This window comes from Rhinolophus hipposideros (genome assembly GCF_964194185.1).
Source record: "Rhinolophus hipposideros genome assembly, chromosome: 24".
Lineage (NCBI taxonomy): Eukaryota > Metazoa > Chordata > Mammalia > Chiroptera > Rhinolophidae > Rhinolophus > Rhinolophus hipposideros.
The window spans coordinates 29,056,438-29,076,877 of NC_138070.1; the positions used below are offsets into that span (position 1 = coordinate 29,056,438).

The 20,440-nt window shown below is 37.3% G+C and overlaps 1 protein-coding gene across 2 annotated transcripts in view; it reads left to right on the forward strand.

Moving 5' to 3' along the window:
* Positions 1–20,440, forward strand: part of TMEM45B (transmembrane protein 45B) — a 36,506-nt gene that overhangs the window by 444 nt on the left and 15,622 nt on the right. The window lies entirely within an intron of this gene.

Here is a 20,440-nt window from a genome sequence, read left to right on the forward strand (position 1 = left end):
TTTCAGTGGGCTGCATGTGGCTGTGGGCACTTACTTCTACTGTCTCTCCTCGTTAGCCCCTATCCATAGATGCACCAACCAGACACTGTCCTTAGGCCAGGAAGCCTGGAATCTAATAATAAGAGGCGATTGATTAAGTCCTCCAAGCCATTATTCCTCTTCTGCTAGCAGACCAGTGGGTAGAAACGGGATGTCAGGAGCAGGGGTGAGATTAGCAGTGGTCAGAGAGGTTCATGTGGGACCTAAAAATAGGTTTAGGTGACCCTGTCTGGGTCCAGAGCGATGTATGACCTAGCCCTAGATGTCAGAAAGATTTGTGTTTCAGCAAAGGAAACCTACGGTATAACGAAACAGATCATTTTAAAATTTAGGCAGGCACCTTCTCTAAAAGTCACAGAAATGGCCATTTCCTTCACATTCTCTTCTGCCATGTACCTCAGTGTCTGCCATTGTTCCCCTCATCCCTGGTCACTTACCCCACCCACTGCTACGTCTGGCTCATGAAATGGTTTAAGAATTTTACCTGTATTTTTAGTAGGTAGTATGGCTTAGTGTCATAAGAAACATGTACTGTTTTTAACCAGATGTGCAACACTGTAGAGGAGAATCATGATACACTGTGAGATACGGGGCCAGTGCTGTTGCAGACTGAGCTCCTCAGGACCGAGCATTTGTTGGCTTAATAATAATGTTGTTGCCCTCTGTTCCTAGAGTTTCTGAAACAGATGTGGAACTGATATGAAGGCTTTACTGATATGAATGTGGTCCCTTGGTTTCAGAAGGGGAGAGTACCAGACACAAGCAGAGTGAGACGTGATTTCTGATTGTGCGTTATTTGTTCCCATGTTTTGGGAGCCAAACATTCAATTTCCTTTTTAAAGAGTTTGATTTCCTCTCACTTCTTTCATGGGAGGTAGAAACAGTACCACTGCTTCTTTGTCTCATACTTTGTGTTCTCCCTTATGTTCTGTGGGTTCCTCCCTCACCCATCTGGTGGAAGTTGGTTGTGATGGTGTCCGTGAAGCTACTGAATCTCATGTTTGGCACCAGTTATTCTATTTGGTATCTTCCCCAATTTGTCCTTGGTATGTCTGTTGCCTAATCTTAGCAAACAGCCCTCTGAGATAATCAGGATTTTTCAAGGGCTGGGGGAGAAAGCGGATAAAGAAAAAGAAAGACTTCTGTTTTCTAATCTTGCCACCACATTCAAATTAACATCGGCTGCCATGTTTAACTGGTCAAAGTACAGGTGTTACCTATGTTGGCTATAATCAAAGGATTATCTCTTCCTCACATACATCTGCTGGTTGAAATGGATAAGGGAGATTTTACTATATAGAGAGCAACTCCCATAGCCAAAGTTCCTGTTATTGCAAAACTTTTTATAGTTGGGGGTACAATAACTAAAGTCACCACTGTGTCATCAACTAATAACCGCATATGGAGACAGAGTTCCTATCTATACTTATCTCTATAGAAAGGTCATAAAACAAAAACTAGATTATTCCAATACTATACAATACCGAATATGAACAATTGGAGGCCATAGTAAGTGTTGTAGTCCCCACACTTCACTTGAACGCAGCTTCCCTTTCAACCACCCACCCTCTCCCCCAAACCTTTACTGGGGCTAGAAAACAAACAGATAATTTGAATTTTAGCTGTTCTTGTTTCTCTTGTCTGTTCTCTTGTGTAAAAATAAAATGGGTCACAAAGGAGAAGAAAACTCAAAAGATCTATCGTCCTTATGTGATGAAGAATTAAACTAAAGATATCAAACCCCATTCGTGTATGTCTTTTGCAGGATTTTGATATTATAAGACATTGTCAGTATCTTGTTGGTTTCAAATCGTAACAGGCCTTTACAATGGTGGTTTCCATAAGCAGCACTGTGAGGGAAGAGAAACGGCCTATTTCATAAATTAGGAGATTGAAACAGAGATACTGAGTATCTGGCCTGTGCTTACCCATACATTAAGTGGAAGCCAGGACTCAAACCAGAACTTCTTCCATAATACCACAGCTCCCTCAATGGTGGTTTTGTTGGTTTGTTTGTTTAATTGGGGAGTGAGAGGCGGTGATTTATTTATTTATTTAATATATTCTCAACATTTTTTTATTTAATATATTCTCTGAGTTGAACTCTTAGAATCAAAATTTAGAGACATTCTTGTTTGGTATATTTCATGACCGTCTTTGTTCAATATAATCACAAAAATATTTTAGAGCTGAGGATAGCCTTAAAGATTATCAAGCCCAAAGTTCTTGTTTTCCAAAGAAGAAAAGTGGATTCAAGAAAAATTAAGCAAGTACCCCACATTTGCTTCACCAAATCTACTTCGCTGAAGAATTACAGCCAAAACCTAAGTCTTCCAATGTTCAGACTGCTGCTTCTTCTGGTATGAGGATTTCCTAGCTACATAAGTCAAGTAGTTTAGTTTGATTGACTCTATTGCTTTGGGGTCTGTGACAGCAAACCATAGTTTCCCTGAATTCTGGATTCAAATATCTGTAGATTCTTCTACACTAACTGTATTCCACGTTCCATGAAGAAAAGAGCCTTATTTGTCTGACCCATTGTGTTTGTTATTCCTAGCACAGTGCCCATAGCACAGAACACAGAATGAAATACGTTCATATCTATCAAATAAACATTTGAACAAGTATGAGATGTCACTAGGACTTTATTCAGCTACAGTAATAGAAAACTCTACTCCAGTGACATAATAAGTAAGGAGTTTGTTTTTCTCAAATAACTAGATGTCTGGAGGTGAGAAGTCCAGGCCTGGACAGGCTCTGTCTTCCTACACCACCATCCTTAGCATGCAGCTTTTGTCCTCACTGAAAGAAAGACAGGTGCCTCTTCTGTGCTTATCAAAGGGCAGAAGGCGTGTACCGGCTGTGTCTTTTTTTTTTATAATAATATCTTTCCTGAAAGCCCTACCCAGTTGACTTCTTACATCTCATTCATTTAAGAACTATGTTACTTAGCCACTCCTAACTGTGAGGGAGCCTGAGAAAATTTAATGTTTTAGTTGGACATGTTGCCAATACAACAAAATAGGGATTCTGATAATAAGGAAGAAGGGGAGAATGGATATCCATTAGGTAGACAACTAGCAGAGTCTGCCCTAGTATGTTTCATGAGTCGTTGACTCTTTGTCTTTGCATAAGTTATTTGTTTGTTTACTTAGTTAGTTACTTCTTTGGTTTACTAAAAAGCAATAGATAATGCAGTAGGTCTAGGAGAACTTTTTAAAAATGATAGATTCCGAAGCTCTCCCCAAGAAATGCTGATTATTTAGGTCTGGGATGGGTCTATAAATCTGAATAATAAACTGGCACTCCATGTAATTGAAATGCAGGTGGTTGCAGGACTACAATTTGTAAAACACTGTATAGTTTAGCAGAGGCACCTTCATTTTATTTCCAACAGCTTTTTGTAGCACTCCTCTTGAGGATATTACTTTCTTTTTTAATTTTCCATTTTGGTCAACATCATAAATGCATAGTCTTAAAAGTCATAAATTCTAAGGTCTTTTTGGAGTCTGTATTGAGCTGCCCCTTGGAGGCAACTACTTTTAATGCTTCGGGCTATGGTTTTTTTTCTTCAGTCTTTATCTCCATGTTTCCAAATAACATGCTACTGGCTATTTCTTTTTCTTTTTCCAGTTCTAGAAAATATCTATGCACTTCCTACCTTGGAGAATGAGGATTTAGCTCCCTTATACCCCCATTATTATATCTCACATTCACTTCCCTTTCTGCAAAGTTCTAATATAGTTATATCCTGATTTTTTTTGATATAGCAATGTGTAGTGTTTACATTTTTATGACTATACAAATATGACTCACAACTGAGCCTTGTAATAAGCCATAATTTTTATACTTCCTTTCTTGTACCTTTCTCCATCTCCTGGAGTCAGTAATTGCTTCATCTTCTTCAACTGCTTAGTTTTTTGAGTACTCGTTATTATTTCTTGCTCAGACTTTGACAGGATAGTAAAATTCCTCTCAAGAGAGTTAAACATCAAGTAAAAAGCCAGTTTGATTTTTTTCTTCTTTGGAAACCTTTTCCACCCCTCTTTCTCTGGGACTGGTTATTCTTTCAGCCCCTTGTGATCCTGGGAGCCCCTCACTACCGCCCTGTGAATTGTACTGAATCCCTATTTCTTGAATTCCATGCCTTCTCATTCCTTCTCAGCCTACTCGTAAGCTTCCTTAGAAAGAACGCAAGAAAGCAGAGGCAGTTTATCCTGGAGCTGACGAAGCTCATGGGCCTGTGAAGGCTGCAAACTGCTACAAGTTGTCAGGTAGAGAGGAAAAGTCATCTTGCCACCAAGAAGCGTTTTTGGTAAATTTTCTAAAAAGATTTTAAAAGAAAAGGCCCTGAACCACCATGGTCCAAATTTGTTGTGATTTCTTTTCTCAATATAAATAAATATTCACATTCACACCCAATTTTGTATTTGTAATTTCATTTTTTTTTCTTAAAGAGGGCTCTCCCAAAATTATATAAAATGCAGGCCCTACAAGACCTGGTTGCTTTTTGCGACCTTGTGCTTTTAAGATGTCACTTTTGTTCCTTCACACTTGATTGATGGTTTGGCTAGGTAGAGGATAATAACTGGAAATAATTTTCTCTCAGAATTTTGAAAGTATTGCACCATTTTCTTCCAGCTTCTTAGAGTGCTGTTGAGGAGCTGATGCCATTCTGATTTGTGAACGCTTGGATTTTGTTTTAATCTCTGGAAGTTTGTAGAGCTTTCTTTATTTCTCATGATCTGATGTATCGTAATGTTGTTAGTTGATGATGGCTTGGGTTTTTTTGTTTCTTTTTTCAGTCATTGTTCTAGGTACTTTAAAGATCTTTTCAATCTAAAAATCATATTCTTCAGTTCTAAGTGGTTTACTTCTGTTATATAATTTCCTCTGTTCTTTCTGAAACTTGGGCTAATTATTTAACTAAGAGATGTTGGATCTCTTAGATCCATCCTCTAATTTTCTTATCTTTTCTATTTTTAAAAATATGTCTTATCTTTTAGTTCTAATAAATCTTCCAACACTTCTATTAAATTTTTACATTTCTACCATCATATGTTTAATTCCCAAGGGCTTTTATTTTGGCAGGGGATGCTTCCAAATGTTTTTTTTTAATAGCATCCTGTTCTTATTTCATGGATGCAATCTCTTCTTATATCTCTTTGAGAATATTAACTCTGTATTTTTCCTACATTTTAAAAGCTGAATGTCTGTTTATTTTCAAAGTCTCTTTTTCTGTTGTTTTTGGTTCTACCCTTTCATGTTTGGAGCTTTATTCAAATGTCCATGTTTAAGAATGATGTAATAAAATGCAGACTGGGTGTGTGGCTTGCAGAGTGGCAAGCGTCACTGCAGAATGATTAGCAAAGCAGGCTTTTTGGTGGCTTATCATTATGTCTCTGCAGCTTTCTAGTATATTCAGTTTCTCATTAGAAAGACCGTATCTCTAGCCATTTATTCCTGTTTGAGAAAACTAATAACTTATAACTTTGTTATCAGTTTACCTTAATAACTTAGCCACTAATAATTTGAATTGATTTATTATATAACTTATTTAATAGTAGAGGTTCTTGTTTTGAGGTAGGTAAGTGGTAGTCTAGGATTCAAAATCAGAATTTTGATCTTGACTCTGCCCACTTAGAAGTACCTGGTGCTTCTGTGTGGTTCTGTGCCCCTCTGTGCCCCTTCTTCTATTAGCAGCACAGAGACCATCAGAAGGGTTCCATGAAGACTGAGTTATTTTCTATTAAAAAATAAAAAGAGAGATCCTAGGGTAATGAAAGTCCTATGAACACATGTACAACTAATTGTTTTGGAGTAACCATTTTCAAAACATTCATTACCCACCTATAATAAAATATTTATTAATCCAGAATAAATTAGGGCCTTTGTAGAATCTCCATATCATGCCAATATTTGTCTTAACAGGTCATTTAGGAGAAGACTTAATTAAGGTGGAAAAGAATAATTCGCCTTGTATTTTTCTTTAAGTGGTTATATTGGGAAAATATTTTCCTAATACCTCTAGAGAATGTCTTGTTTATAGAATTTGGGAGAAAATTTCTGCCCTTGAATGTCACTCTCCAAATCCATACCGTTTTTCTGTTGTGCAGCCTGACATGTGATAATCAAAACTTGGGGCTGATTCATCACTCTTTTTTCTGGGAAAGTTTTAATCACCAGATAATATTGTTACAGGAATGATTCCTGTTTTAGCTTTCAAAGACCTCTTAATCGGAAAGCTTAGGCATTAGATACTGGATTTTCTACAGTTGGCTTTTCCTTAACTCAGAACCTTCGAGGAAGACTCGTTGCAAACTCCTTGAAGGCTGGGGTCCAGTCTTGTTATCTCTGTTCCTCCATCACCTGTATCAATGCCTGATATAAATAAACACCGGATAGATGTTGCTTGAATTAAATTGATTTCATCGTTTATTTTTTGGATTTTTTTTTACAGTGAAAGAATTTTATAGTTAGAATTTAGCCAGTTGAACTCAGTTTAGATGATCCCAATTTTGTTGCCAACATCCAAAGCATCATAGTTAGGGCGCAGTCAAACCATATGCCGTCGTCTCTCCATCAGGCCTGATCAGGGAGTTGATCTTGGTCACGTCAAGGTCATACAGCTTCTTCACAACATGTTTGATCTGGTGCTTGTGCACCTTGGACATCCACAATGTACACAAGTATATTGTTGTCGTCTGTCTTCTTCATGGCTGACTTGGTCATTAGGGGAACTTGATGATGGCATAGTTGTCAAGCTTGTTTCTCCTGGGGACTCTCTTCCAAGGGTATTTGGGCTGCCGTTGGGGCCACAGTGTCTTGGACCTTCGGTAGGTGGGTGACATGCAGATCTTTTTGTGGCTGTGGACGCCTTTCAGCACTGCTTTCTTTGCCTTCAAAGCCTTTGCTTTGGCTTCAGCTTTGCGAGGGGCAGGGTCTTCCTTCTTTGCTTTCAGTGCCATCTTTGTGAAAAGCTCATTGTCCATCTTTAAACAGCCCTTCCTACTTGTTCCCTTGCTGTTTCTTCTATTTCTTCTGCATCTTTTTATGTCACTTCCTTTTACATGATGCTACCTCATTCTCAAAGTTGATTTGTGGAACAGCGGGAAGAAAACAGACTGGGAAATCTCAAATTACAAGGACTCTGGGTAGAATTTCCTGGGGTGAACACTCCCCATATCATTTTACTAAAGATGTAACACACCTAGTTCCATCTTTAACCACAGTTCTATTTGGAGTCTTTTCTTTCCTTGTATTCCATGCCGCATCTGTACGATCCTTCACTTCCTTTCACTCTCTTTCATCAGTCCCCCACTTTGATCCAAGCCTTCTCTTTGTTCTGTTCTGACATTGTTTCTCCGCCTCCTCTCCCCTACCTTTATCTACCACCTGGAATATTTTGGAAAAGCACAGTGATGTACTAATTTCAAAAGACCTGCCCTGCCTATCAGGCAGACACCTTTGCTCACGTAACCCAGGCCCAAACTGAAAACTCTCTCTTCTGGCTGTTTCTGAGATCATTTCTATGCTTTGGTCTCACTGGGACTGTTTATTTTTACAAGGAAGGCTCTAGACAAGCATTAAACTGCATTGTAAAACAATGTCTGTCTATTAATGTTTCTCAAATGCTACCACTCACCATAGAACGTGTGCTCCCACAACATGGAGGCTTGGCTGAGAATAACCTGGCATAAGCTGAAGTCTCTCTTAATGCTTAAAAATTAATGCTACTGCAAAATACATCTCTGTTTTAACATGAAAATCATTTTACCCGAAATCTTTAGGTGCAATTTATATTTCAGGATGATATACCATGTTGGTCCTGTGATTTCAGATACTCCTTACTTACCCATACACCAGTCTAAGAGGCACAGTATTAGATGAACTTTTAAGGACTCTGAAAAGTATATGAAAAAGTAATGGTACCAATAACTTTACTAATGACTGGATTTAGGAGACAGTTTCCTCATGATTCAGGATTAAGGCTAAGTTACCTCAGGTCAGTTCAGATCAAGAACTATTATTATATGTCAAACTTTGTGCTAAGCATAGAGGTCTCTGCAGATAAGGTCTCTGCTCTTGAGGATCCGATAGTCTAGTGAGTAAGACATGTAAATGTGTAATTTAAATATGACAAGGTAAATGATAAGAATCAAGATATGGTCTGTTATAAAATACTATGGTAGCACAGAGGTGGGGCATGTAGCCCAATCTAGAGGTTCACAAATGACTTTCAAGAGGACATAAGGCCCACCTATTGAAAACTGAGTAAAAGTAAGCCAGGTAAAGAAAAATGAAAAGGACGTATGAGGTGGAGAGAATAGCATGAGCAAAGTGTACTTTATAAGGTTTGTGGTGGGGAAAACGGGAGATGAGCCTGGAGAGAGAGGCAAAGAACCAAGACCTGAGTACAGTAGACAACTTTAGCAATGGTTTTGCTTTCCCTGGTTTCAGTTACCCGCAGTCAACTGCACTCTGAAAATATGAAATAGAAAATTCCAGAAATAAACAACTTATACATTTTTAATTGTGTGCCATTCTAAGTAGTGTGATGAAATCTTGTGCTATCCCTCTCCTTCCCACTCAGGACATAAATCATCTCTTTGTCCAGCTGTCTCCATGGTGTATAGGCTCCCTCCCTGCCTTTTAGTCACTTAGGGGCCATCTCAGTAACCAGATCGACTGTCATAATACTGTGGTGTTTGTATCCAAGTAACCCTTATTTTACTTAATCATGGCCCCAAAGCACAAGAGTGGTGATGCTGGCAATTCAGATACGCCAAAGAGAAGCCACAAAGTGCTTCCTTTAAGTGAAAAAGTAAGTACAGAACAATACGCTATTTTCAGAGAGAAACCACATTCACATTATTTTTATGACAGTATATTATTAAAATTATTCCATTTTATTATTAATTATTATTGTTTATCTCTTACTGTGCCTAATTTATAAATTAAACTTTATCAAAAGATAGGAAAAAACATAGTATATATAGGGTTTGTAGTATCCATGGTTACAGGCATCCACTGGGAGTCTTGGAATGTATTCTCCACAGATAAGTGGGACTACTGTATATGCAATGCAAAGGGGCGTGGACTACATGTGTGTGGTGATTAGTCAATGAAATATTTTAGATTCTATAGTGGGGTCGTCAGATTTACATTGTTGGTAGACTCTGGCTGCAGAATGGAAGGATTTATGGGCAGCAGGATGAGAAGCATTGGAGTAGTCCAGGCAAAAGACCATTAGAGCCAAAGGGAAATAATTGTTTGGGGGAATAATTGTTTTAGGAATAAAAAGGAAAGAAAGAACACCAGCAAATTTGGGGAAGTAAAATAAGCAGTTTTTAGTCTCTTGGGGAACTGGGACACTGAAGGGAAGAGTGAGGAATGAAGAGGAGTGAATCTAGGATGAACCCCAGGATTCTGGCTTTAAGAGGGACTGGATGTTAAGCTGTTACCCAGTTCAGGATACAGAAGAGAAGCTGATGTGATGGGGAAAGAAGATGATGAATTCAGTTTGGAACATGTCGACGTTAAGATGTTTAAGAAACATCTACATGTTTACATATGTGCGTGTCTGTCAATTCAGCAGGTTGTTAGATATATGAATCTGAAACTTAGGGAAGAGGTCAGGGCTAGCAATAAAGTCATGGCAATCATCAACATGCAAGTGGTAATGGAATAATGGATGTGTATGTGTTCTTGCAAGAAGAAGATATATAAAGGAAGAGTGAGCCAAAGTCTGTTAGTGTTTAAGAGACAGACAAAAGAAGAGGACCCCTTAAAGGAGAGGAAGAAGATATGAAGATGAACACAGCCAAGAGAGAATAGCATTATTAAAGCCAAAAGGAGTTAGTAGTTTCAAAGATAAGTGACTAGTTGACACTGTCAACTACAGAGTAGCATGGAGAACAGAAGAGAGGTCTATTAAGATAATATTTTAGGGCTGGCCCGGTGGCTCAGGCGGTTAGAGCTCCATGCTCCTAACGCCGAAGGCTGCCGGTTCGATTCCCACATGGGCCAGTGGGCTCTCAACACATACACACACACACACACACACACACACAAAGGCAAAAAAAAATTGTAAAAAAAAAAATGTATAAAAAAATAAATAAACCCTTTCTTTAAAAAAAAAAAAAAGATAATATTTTAAAGGTTTCCATTGGAAACAATATGGAGAGAATTTGGTGACATCTACGAGTATAATTTCAGTGGGGTGGTGAAGAGGGAAGACTCAATGAAGAGAGAAATTGTCTTTCCAGGTCTTTTCAAAATACTTAACTGATTTTGACAATGTTTGCTTGCATTACACAAAACCACCCAAATTCCTTTCTAGCCAAAGAAAACTTCATTTAAATAATAATTGAGTTCAATAATTCGTGACTTTTCAAATAACTTTTAATATTAAAAATTGTTTTTAATTATCTATAAATAAAGCTATTATCAAAGATGTTTGTTTATTGGCTATTGACTAAGGAAGAAGGCAAGGAAAAGATCCACATATTTTGACTAAATATACAAAGTTTAAAAATTTGCAAAACTATCTTGTTTGGGGATAACTTATGTACTAAATATATGTAGTATACAGTGAAACAAAAGCAACTGAATGCTAAACACACAATTCAGAATGATGGCTAGCTCTCATAGGTAAGTATGACAGAAACCTCATAGAAGGGTCAACAGAAAGCTCCAACGATGTTCTATTTCTAAGCTGGATCCCATTTGGGACACAGTTGTTAAATTATTCTTTATATATTTTATGCACATTAGATATATTATTTTATGTTTCAAATAGTAAATAGGAAGAGAGATAAATGGTGGTTCTTAGGAGATCCAGGATCAAAGCAGATTTTTTGTTTCTTTCCTTTTTCTTTTGTTACTTTGTGTGAAACAGTCTTGGGCCTGGATATAGTTGAAGGGAAAACGCAATAAAGGGTCAGACAAATTCTTGGTTAATAGAACTAGGGGCCAGAAGGCACAGAGGAGGATGTAATTAAAAGCAAAGGTGAAGGACTGGCCTATAAAATGAGGGGTGAATCTGAAGAGACGTATGGGTGTGAAAATGTGTGAATTTGTAGGTGAACAAGAGGAAATTGAGGTGATTGTCTTATAGACTTAATTATGTTAATGGATGAGAGGAAAGGTTTACCCTGGGTTGAGTCAACTCAGGTTTGAGGGAAACAATGAGTTGTCAAAAACTAGTCTATGGGAAGTGGAAGGAAGAGCTTGCATATGACAAGGACTGTTGAGTGAACTGGAAGGCCCAACATCCATCTTATTCACTGGTGTAAGTGCTGAACAAGTTCACTGATAGTAGAGAAAGAAAGGAAAATATAATTAAACTTTTTCCCTTGTTGCTTCAAAAATAAGCCAACTTTTTAAAGGGGCTTAGAGATGCCCCTTTTACTCTAATGTACGAGTATGCTGAAGTGGCAAATAGTAACTGCTCCTTTATTGGTAATATCCATAACCTTAGTTCTAGTCTTCCCTCAGCATGACTAAACTTGCTCTACTTCCTTTTCATTTCATTTCATTTCATTTTTGTAATGGGTTAGGAGCAAAGAAAGAAAGGGATTTTAGAACTAGGAAGTGCCATGGAGATGATTACATCTTCCAAACTACCCATTTAACAAACAAAGGAATTATGATCCTAAGAAGTTGCATGTCTTGCTCCAGATCACAGAGTGAGTTTATAGTAAAACTTGGACTAGAACCCAGGTCTTCTGACTCAGAGGCCAGTGTTCTTTATTAGATCTTGAGAAACAACTGAATTTAGACAAGATTTATTCTTCAGTCTTTTATTCAGGATTCCAGCAAGACTGCCTAATTTTCATGACAGTTTGAAAGAGGCAATTAAGAAAGGCCCAGCTTAAATGCCAGGCCCTTCTATGAAGCCTTGTCAGTTCTCTGGTGGAAGTTACTCATTCTATTTTATGTCCCCAGGGATTGCGATCGGTGTATCGCATGACACGCAATGTTCCACAAGTATACAGTGCCCTACTAGATTATAAACTCCTGAGCATAGGGATCATTTCTTATTTGTTTTATTATTTTTTCAACAACGAGCAGAGTCTTGCATTTAATAGGCTTATGTAGAAAGAAAAAAGAGAGAGAGAGCAGGAATGAAACTATCTCTTGCTTAGGAACCAAACTGAGCGAGGAGGTAAATGAGATCTTGTTCGTGGTAATTTTATTTGACAGCATCATAAATTCATGCCAGAACAAGGTTCAGACTGTTATTCTGATCTTACTCTTTCTGATCATGATGTTCCAAGGACCCGTCAAATTTTGAAGAGAATGATGCGTTCTAGGCTTACTTACACCCTCTCAGGCTACTATAGATCAAGGATACACCTTGCTGGAAATTCAGGACTAAGCCACAGTCATACCAGCCTGTGGGCAACTTCCTGCACTGTACCTTGTGCTGCCGCTGCATTCCATTACTAAGTAGCTCATAGGAGGGGTATTAATTGTGTTATTTGCAGAGTAACACAAAGTTGAGTCAGACAGGGTTGGTTGTATTCCAAAGTAAACTCATCATCTGAGTGTATCTGTTGGCAAGAACAGATTCAGAAAGTATAAAAGTCATGTTCTTCAGTAAAATAATATGCTGTATTCTCCCCATGACCTACGTCCCAACTGACCAAACATAGTAGGGAAGTAGGTTACAGGGAGAATATAGCCTTCTCCAGAATTAGGTAAAGGTTCAACAATGATTCCCCTCCCTTGGGGTCAGCTACTAAAAGCAAAGGACAAAGCCTTAGAGCAATAAGTATACTTCTAAGAGAGAAGCCCAGGTTTCTCCTCTATTAATTGTAGGACTAGATATACGAGCACCAGAGAAGAGAGGAAACTGACATTTATTAAACACTTATTCTACTTAGCTGTAGACATTTTCAGTTAATCCTCACAAGATTCATCTGAGGTAGGTATTAATGTCCCTGTTTTAGAAGGAGGGGTACTGAAATTCAGAGAAGTTAGGGAACTTGTGCAAAGTCTTACCAGTAGAAGTGACAACACCAGAACTGAATTAGGTTTCACACTCCATAGGCCATGTTCTTTCTATTGTGTGACTATATTTCCCTTTAAAAGAAAGTTTAGGAACCCAGTTTCCTTCAGGGAAGTCTGGGATATATAATGCATCTGAACAAATATAAAACTTGACCTACATCTTTTCTAACTCAACCTTTTTGGGGCCTTTTTGTGAGTTGGTTTATATCCCTTCCCAGAGACTCCTGAGCACATAGGACGACAATGTCTGGTTGATTTGATTTTTAAGTATCGTGCTTCCCCAAAAATAAGACCTAGCCGGAAAATCAGCTCTAATGTATCTTTTGGAACAAAAATTAATGTAAAACTTGGTCTTATTTTACTATAATATAAGACCAGGTATAATATGATATAATATAATATGATATGATATGATATAACATAACATAATATAATATAATATAATATAATAAATACCCAGTATAATATAATATAATACCGGGTCTTATATTAATTTTTGCTCCAGAAGATGCATTAGAGCTGATTGTCCAGCTAGGTCTTATTTTCAGGGAAACACTGTATACTGTTTATTCATTCCCAATCTAAGATGATTTCAAGGTTTAATGAATTCCACCCACGGAAGAGAATGACATATGGTCTTGGTAAAAAGCTGGGAATGTTAGGGCAAAGAGACTAAACAACATTATCTAGCTCACCTCTGACCTTATGAATGATTGGTTACAACTGCCTCTTAGATTTTGCATGTACTATTTTCTGTCTGGAACTCTACCCATACTACCAATGCTTACTTGTTTTTCAAGGAAGCTTTAATGACACTTCCCTCTAAAATGTTTCTCCTGTTTCTCTGAAGATGAATCAGAGTCCTCCCTTTATTGTCATAACACTCTGTACACTCTATTAAAATATTTAATATATGTATCATAATATTTGAATTACTTTTTCTTCACCACAGTTTTACCTTATTATAGGCAAGACCCTTCTTTGAAGGTTGATAAAATTCATTTTTAAGAATAGAAAGGAAAATAAGGGCACCAAGACAATTCAATGGGGGAAAGAAGAATCTTTTCAACAAATAACTTGGAATGACTGGATTTGTGAAAGAATGAAGTTGGATCCCTACCTCACAGCACATACAAAAGTTAATTAAAATGGATTATAGACATGAATGTAACAGCTAAAATTGTAAAAATCTTAGAAGAAAACATAGCAGTGAATTTTCATGACCTTGAGTTAAGCAATGGTTTCTTAGATACTACACCAAAAGCACAAAAAACAAAAGAAAAAATAGATAAAATAAGCTGAATTTCATAAAAATTAAAAGTTTCTGTGCTCCAAAGGACATGATTAAGCAGGTAAAAAGACAACCCACAGAAAGGGAGAAAATATTTTTAAATCATATATCCGGTATGGGATTTGTACTAATAATATATAAAAAACAATTACAACTCAACAATAAAAAGACAAATAACCCAATTAAAAATGGGTAATGGATTTGAATATGCATTTCTCCAAAGAAAATATACAAATGCCCAATAAGTACGTGAAAATATGTTCCACATCACTAATCATTAGGGAAGCAAAACAATACAATGAGATGCCTTCACATCCACTAAAATGGCTAAAATAAAGAAGATGGATATATGTTGGCAAGGATGTGGACAAATTGGAACCCTCATATATTACTGGTAGGATTGTAAAATGGTGCAGTCAATTTGGAAAACAGTCTGGTAGTTCCTCAGAATGTTAAAATAGAGTTATCACATGACCAAGCAATTCCATTCTCAGGTATATGCCCAAGAGAAATGAAAACATGGGTACACATAAAAATACGTACACAGATGTTCATAGCATCATTATTCACACCAACTCAAATGCCTACCTACAGATGAATGGACACACAAAATGTGACATATCCATACAATGGAATACTATGCAGCAATAAAAATGAATGAAATACTGACACATGCTACAACATGGGTGAACCTTGAAAACATTACGCTAGGTGAAAAAGGCAGAGATAATAGGATTCCACTTACGTGAAATATCTAGAATAGGCAAACCCATGGAGACAGAAAAAAGATTAGCAATTGCCTGAGGCTGAGGGGTTGAAAAAGATGCGGAGTGACTGCTAATGGATATGGGATTCTTTTTGAGTTGAGGAAAATGTTCTAGATAGTGGCAATGGCTAGTAGAAATAGATAGTGGCAATGGCTGCACAACTATGACTATACCAGAAACCACTGAATTGTACACTTTAAAGGAGTGAATTTAATGGTATGTGAATTATATGTCAATAAGACTATTTTTTTTAAAAGAGTAATAGCAAAAATGCACTGACACTTCTAGAACCATTTGAGGGTGATTTTCAGATTCATTAGGAAAAACTGTCCAGGATAAAAAGTAGAAATACTTAGTAAAGTTGTTGAAACTTTCAAAGTGTCTTTTTTAATACACCTGACAGTAGTCTTTTCTAGAAATTTAGTAATTAATTCTACAAAAATGTATGGAAATACCAATTAATTGATGAATAGATAAATAAAATGTTATGGGCTGAATTATATCACGCCCCCCCCAAAAAAAAATCATATGTTGAAGATGTAACCTCCAATACTTCAGAATGTGACTGTATTATTTGAAGATATGGTCTTTAAAGAGGCAAGTAAGTTAAAATGAGGTCATTAGGGAGGGTTCTAATCCAATATGACCGGTGTCCTTATAAGGAGAGGTCACACAGAGAACATGTTGTCCAGATACAAGAAGCTGGCCATCTTCAAGCGAAGGAGAGGGGCCTCAGAAGAAATCAACCCTGCTGACACCTTGATCTTGGATTTCTAGCCTCCAGAATTATGAGAAAATAAATTTCTGTTTTTTAAGCCACCCAATCTGGGGTGCTTTGTTACAGGAGCTCTAACAAACCAATAAATGTGGTGTATCCACGCAATGAAATATTTAGCCATAATGAAAACATACTAAGAGAAAGAAGCCAGTCACAAATGACCACATATTGTATGATTCAATTTAAATGAAATATCCAGAATAGGCAAACCTATAGAGAAATAAAGTGTATTAGTGTTTGCCTAGGGCTGTGAAGGGGTGGGAGGAGGTGTGGGGAAATGTAGAGTGGCTAACGGGTAAAAGGATTTCTTTTGTGGGTGATGAAAATGTCCTGAAGTTAACCATGGTGATGGTTGCACAACTCAGTGAATATACTCAAAACCACTGAATTCTACACTGTAGGTAAACTGTATGGTACATGAATTGTATCATAATACTGTTATTTTTTTAAAAAAAGAAAAAAGATATGGGAAGCAAGGAAGAAAACTCTAAAGAAGTGGGCTTATACTCCACAAAGTTTTGAAGGCAGAACACTCTGAGAATGAATGGTGACATAAATAACAAAGAAAGGAAAGATCTCTGCTTCCTTCAAGAAAAAAGAAGTATAGGAACCTGGCCTAGAATAGAGCAGGGTCTCACAGCCTCAGCATTATCAAGATTTGAGGCTGCAGAATTCTTTGTTGTAGGGGAATGTCCTGTATATTGTAAGATGTTTAGCAGTACTCCTGGTCTCTACTCAATAAATGCCAGTAACACCACTGCCACTACCCCGACTTGTGACAACCAAAAATATCTCCAGACAAATAACTTCCTTTGAGAACTGCTGGACTAGAGAAATGAACCTAAAGGTTAACCTTGCATTGTAACAGACTAGTTGTCTGAATTTTAATTAGGCTGTCTTTCAAGGCAGTGCAGTAGTGTGGGGGTAGAAGGAGTCAGGCACCATTTCCAAAGAGAAAATGTATCTATCTGATATCAAGTAGAAAAAGAGGGAGTCAGTGCAGTTGCAAATAGAATTTGCCAAAATATTCTTTAGCACGTTTCTGGTACAATTTCTGCCATTCTTATGGTACCTAACTTTTCCCCTGTATTTAATAAAGCTTTTCAATACTTTTTCTTTTTCCAGTAAAGCTTTTTCAATACTATTTCTTTTTTAAATAATTTTTTATTTTTCAATTACAGTTGATATACAATATCATATTAGTTTTAGGTGTATAGCATAGTGACTAGACATTTATATAACTTACAAAGTGATCACCCCAATAAGTCTAGTACCCATCTGACACCATATATAGGACTATATTCCCTATGTATACTTTACGTCCCCATGAAAAGCTTTTCAATACAAAAAAAAAAAAGACTACTACAAAAACCTGAGTGTTCCACCTATATATAACATGTTGACCTAGTATATATCTGTTTGATTCAGAACACACTAGGTTATGCTGAATAAATGAGCCCACAAAGCTTAATGGCTCATTAACAACTGTTAATTTCTTTCATAACTTGTGTTCATCATGGCTTGTTTGGGGCTCTGTTCCATGTCTTGTCATTCTAGGATCTAGGATGATGGAAGAGCTACTGTCATGAACACTGATTGTAACGTGGTACGGGGACATGTGTTCTGTGGGGTCTTGAACTGGCAATTATGTGTTTCAGCTCAGAAGTAACACATCACTTCTGCTCACAAGATCACAAGGGGGCCAGAAGGTGCAATCATAACATTTGCCTAGAAGACAGAGAGCCAGAAATGTTTAATGAATAGCATTAAGTATTCTCAAAGTACTCTTCCATATTGCTGTCCCTGTTCATATAACCACATACCCGTATTCGTATGTATACATATATGCAGGACGTTATCACTGTTGCACAAAATGGGGTCATGTTATAAGTAGTCTTTTCCATCTTGCTTATCTCGGCCACCATTATCCCATGGAAAACCTTCCAGAATGTCTGGTTTAGCTCTAATTCATTCTTTTGAATAATTATGTAATATTCCATGGTGAAGATAAACCATAATGTATTAAATCAAAGGTATGATTGGAACTAAGTAGAGTTCCAGGTTCTCTTTGATATTTGATAGTCCACATATTTTATATTCTATCATCATAAATTGGGAGAAATTAGTTATAACTCTTCCCTCTCCTTTGAAAGCCAAATCCTTAGATCTCCTAATGTTGGAGAGTGCTGGTTGCCAAGCCCAGGCACTTAAGGAAGAAAACAAAATTGACGTTTCTTCTTTTTTTGATTCTCTCACTTATCTAGATCTATCCCTTCCTTCACTATTCCTACTTTCCCCATCTGAAGTAAGGAAAGATATGCACTTTATTAAAAAACAAAAGGTGATGTATCAAGTTTTATTTTTAACTACAGGTAAAGGGCATCAACTATAATTTCCCCCATCCTCTGGACAATTTCCTCTCTACTTCAGTGACTTTTTTTCCTCTCCTTTCCTTGCTCCCCACTATTCCTTATTCTTACCTCCTTTTTCTTTTTCTGATACCTTCAACTTGTCTTCCATTTCACTTACCTCCAATAGATTGGGGAAAATGGTTAAAAACAAGGAGCTAAGGAAAAGCACATCAAATCTCTTACTCAAATTATGTTTCTTTCCAAGAGATCTCTTCAACATGAAATGAAAAGTTGCCCAAACCACTAGCCTTCTTGGTTGCCAGCCTTAACTTAAAGCTACTACCTCTCCAAAATATTTAATTCTTACTTCACATTCCCATTCTATCTCGTGTGATATCAAAAAAAGAATAAATATTATAAAATAAGAAAGGGGATTTGTGGAAGTACTTTCTGATGGTTTTTCCACCTGTGGATTTTCCTTAGATTAATATATTTTATAGTGTAATGGCCACACCATTCTGTGTATACTAGAAAGCTCGTTCCTTCAGTGTTTGCCTTTTTATTTAATATTTATTTTAAAATTATTTTTTAAAGCTCAACTTCTCAGAGATTTAGCCTATTTGAATGTTGTTATCCAAAGTATTAGAAGTCTACATTTTTATTGCTCAATTTGAAGTTAGTTATTACCTTATTCCTCTTTATTAAAACTGACCCATCCTATATCTCTACCACATGTTCCTTAATGTAGCTTATCTATAAACTAATGTAATAATCTGTAAATGGAAGAAATATACATTCCCTGCTCCTCTCCCCTGTCAAATCAATGCATTCAGCCTTCCATAAATAAATTTAAAAGTAGTTTCTACAGACATGCTGCAGGCCCTACTATACAATGATGTGATTTTTAAATCAGGTAATAAGATTTGTATGGACTACATAAAAGCAGATAAGGACTCTGCCTGTATTTAGGGTACTGCTTCTCAGAAAAATGGGGAAGGGCAGGGCGGATTTGCAAAGCTGGTTTTTCTACACTTCTAGCTAGCGGGAAAAAAAAAAGGAGTATAACAGGCCTGATCTTGAAAGGGATCTGTGTTAAATATTAAATGAAAATGGAGAATTTTTTTATGTTGATCACAAAAATTGACTCAAAATGGATAATAGACCTAAAATTAAATGCAAAACTATAAAACTTATAGAAGATAGCACAGGAGAAAACTTAATAAACTTGGATATGGTGATGCTTGTTTAAGTATAACACCAAAGACATGATCCATGAAAAAAATAATTGATACGTTGGACTTAATTAAAATTGAAAACTCCTGCAAATGATAAAATCAAGAAAATTAGACAACAAGGCACAGACTGATAGAAAATATTTACAAAAAACACATCTGATAAAAGGCTATTATCCAAAATAAACAAAGAACTCTTAAAACTTAAAAACAAACATCCTAAACTTCTTAACAAAATGGTGGAGTACATAAACACTGTGCCTGAGTCCTTCCATGAACACATTAAAATTACAACTAAATTATAGAACAATCAATCTGGAGAACCAGCTGAAGTCTAGCCAAACAGAAATCCTATAACTGAAAATATAAAGAAGCCACTTTGAGACTGGTAGGAGGAGAGAAGACACAAGTGGGCCCCAAACTTTTGTGTGGTTGTTGAAAATCAGGAGGAATATCTTGGCTGTGGAGGTTCCCCCAGGAGGACCCTAGCCCCTACACCAGGCTTCCCAGCCCAGAGTACTGGTGCTGAGAAGAGGATGCCTCACAACATCTGGCTGTGAAAAACAGTGGGGATTCCAACCATTTGGATGGGATGGAAGGCTGTAGGAAACCCAAGAGTCCTCTTAAATGGCCAGCACATAGACTCACTCACTCACAGTCACTGTCGGCTCTGGCAGAGGGACAATGACTTGGGGGGCTTTGGAGACATATGGGGAGGCTGACTGAGGTGTGTGGCTTTGGAGGGAGGACTGGAGGACGGTCGGCATTTTCCTGTTGAGGGATCCTCCTTCCGTGCAGTTGGCAGATGGGCGCCGTCTTATCTGTGTTGAGCCCACCCCCACCCCCATGTGCCAAATCTGAATCTGATTGGCCTGGTGAACTCCACAGCTTTGCCCAACTGATTCAGCTGGGACTCTGCCCCACCCAACTCGCATAGCTCTGGAGGCAGTTTCTTAAGAGCAGCC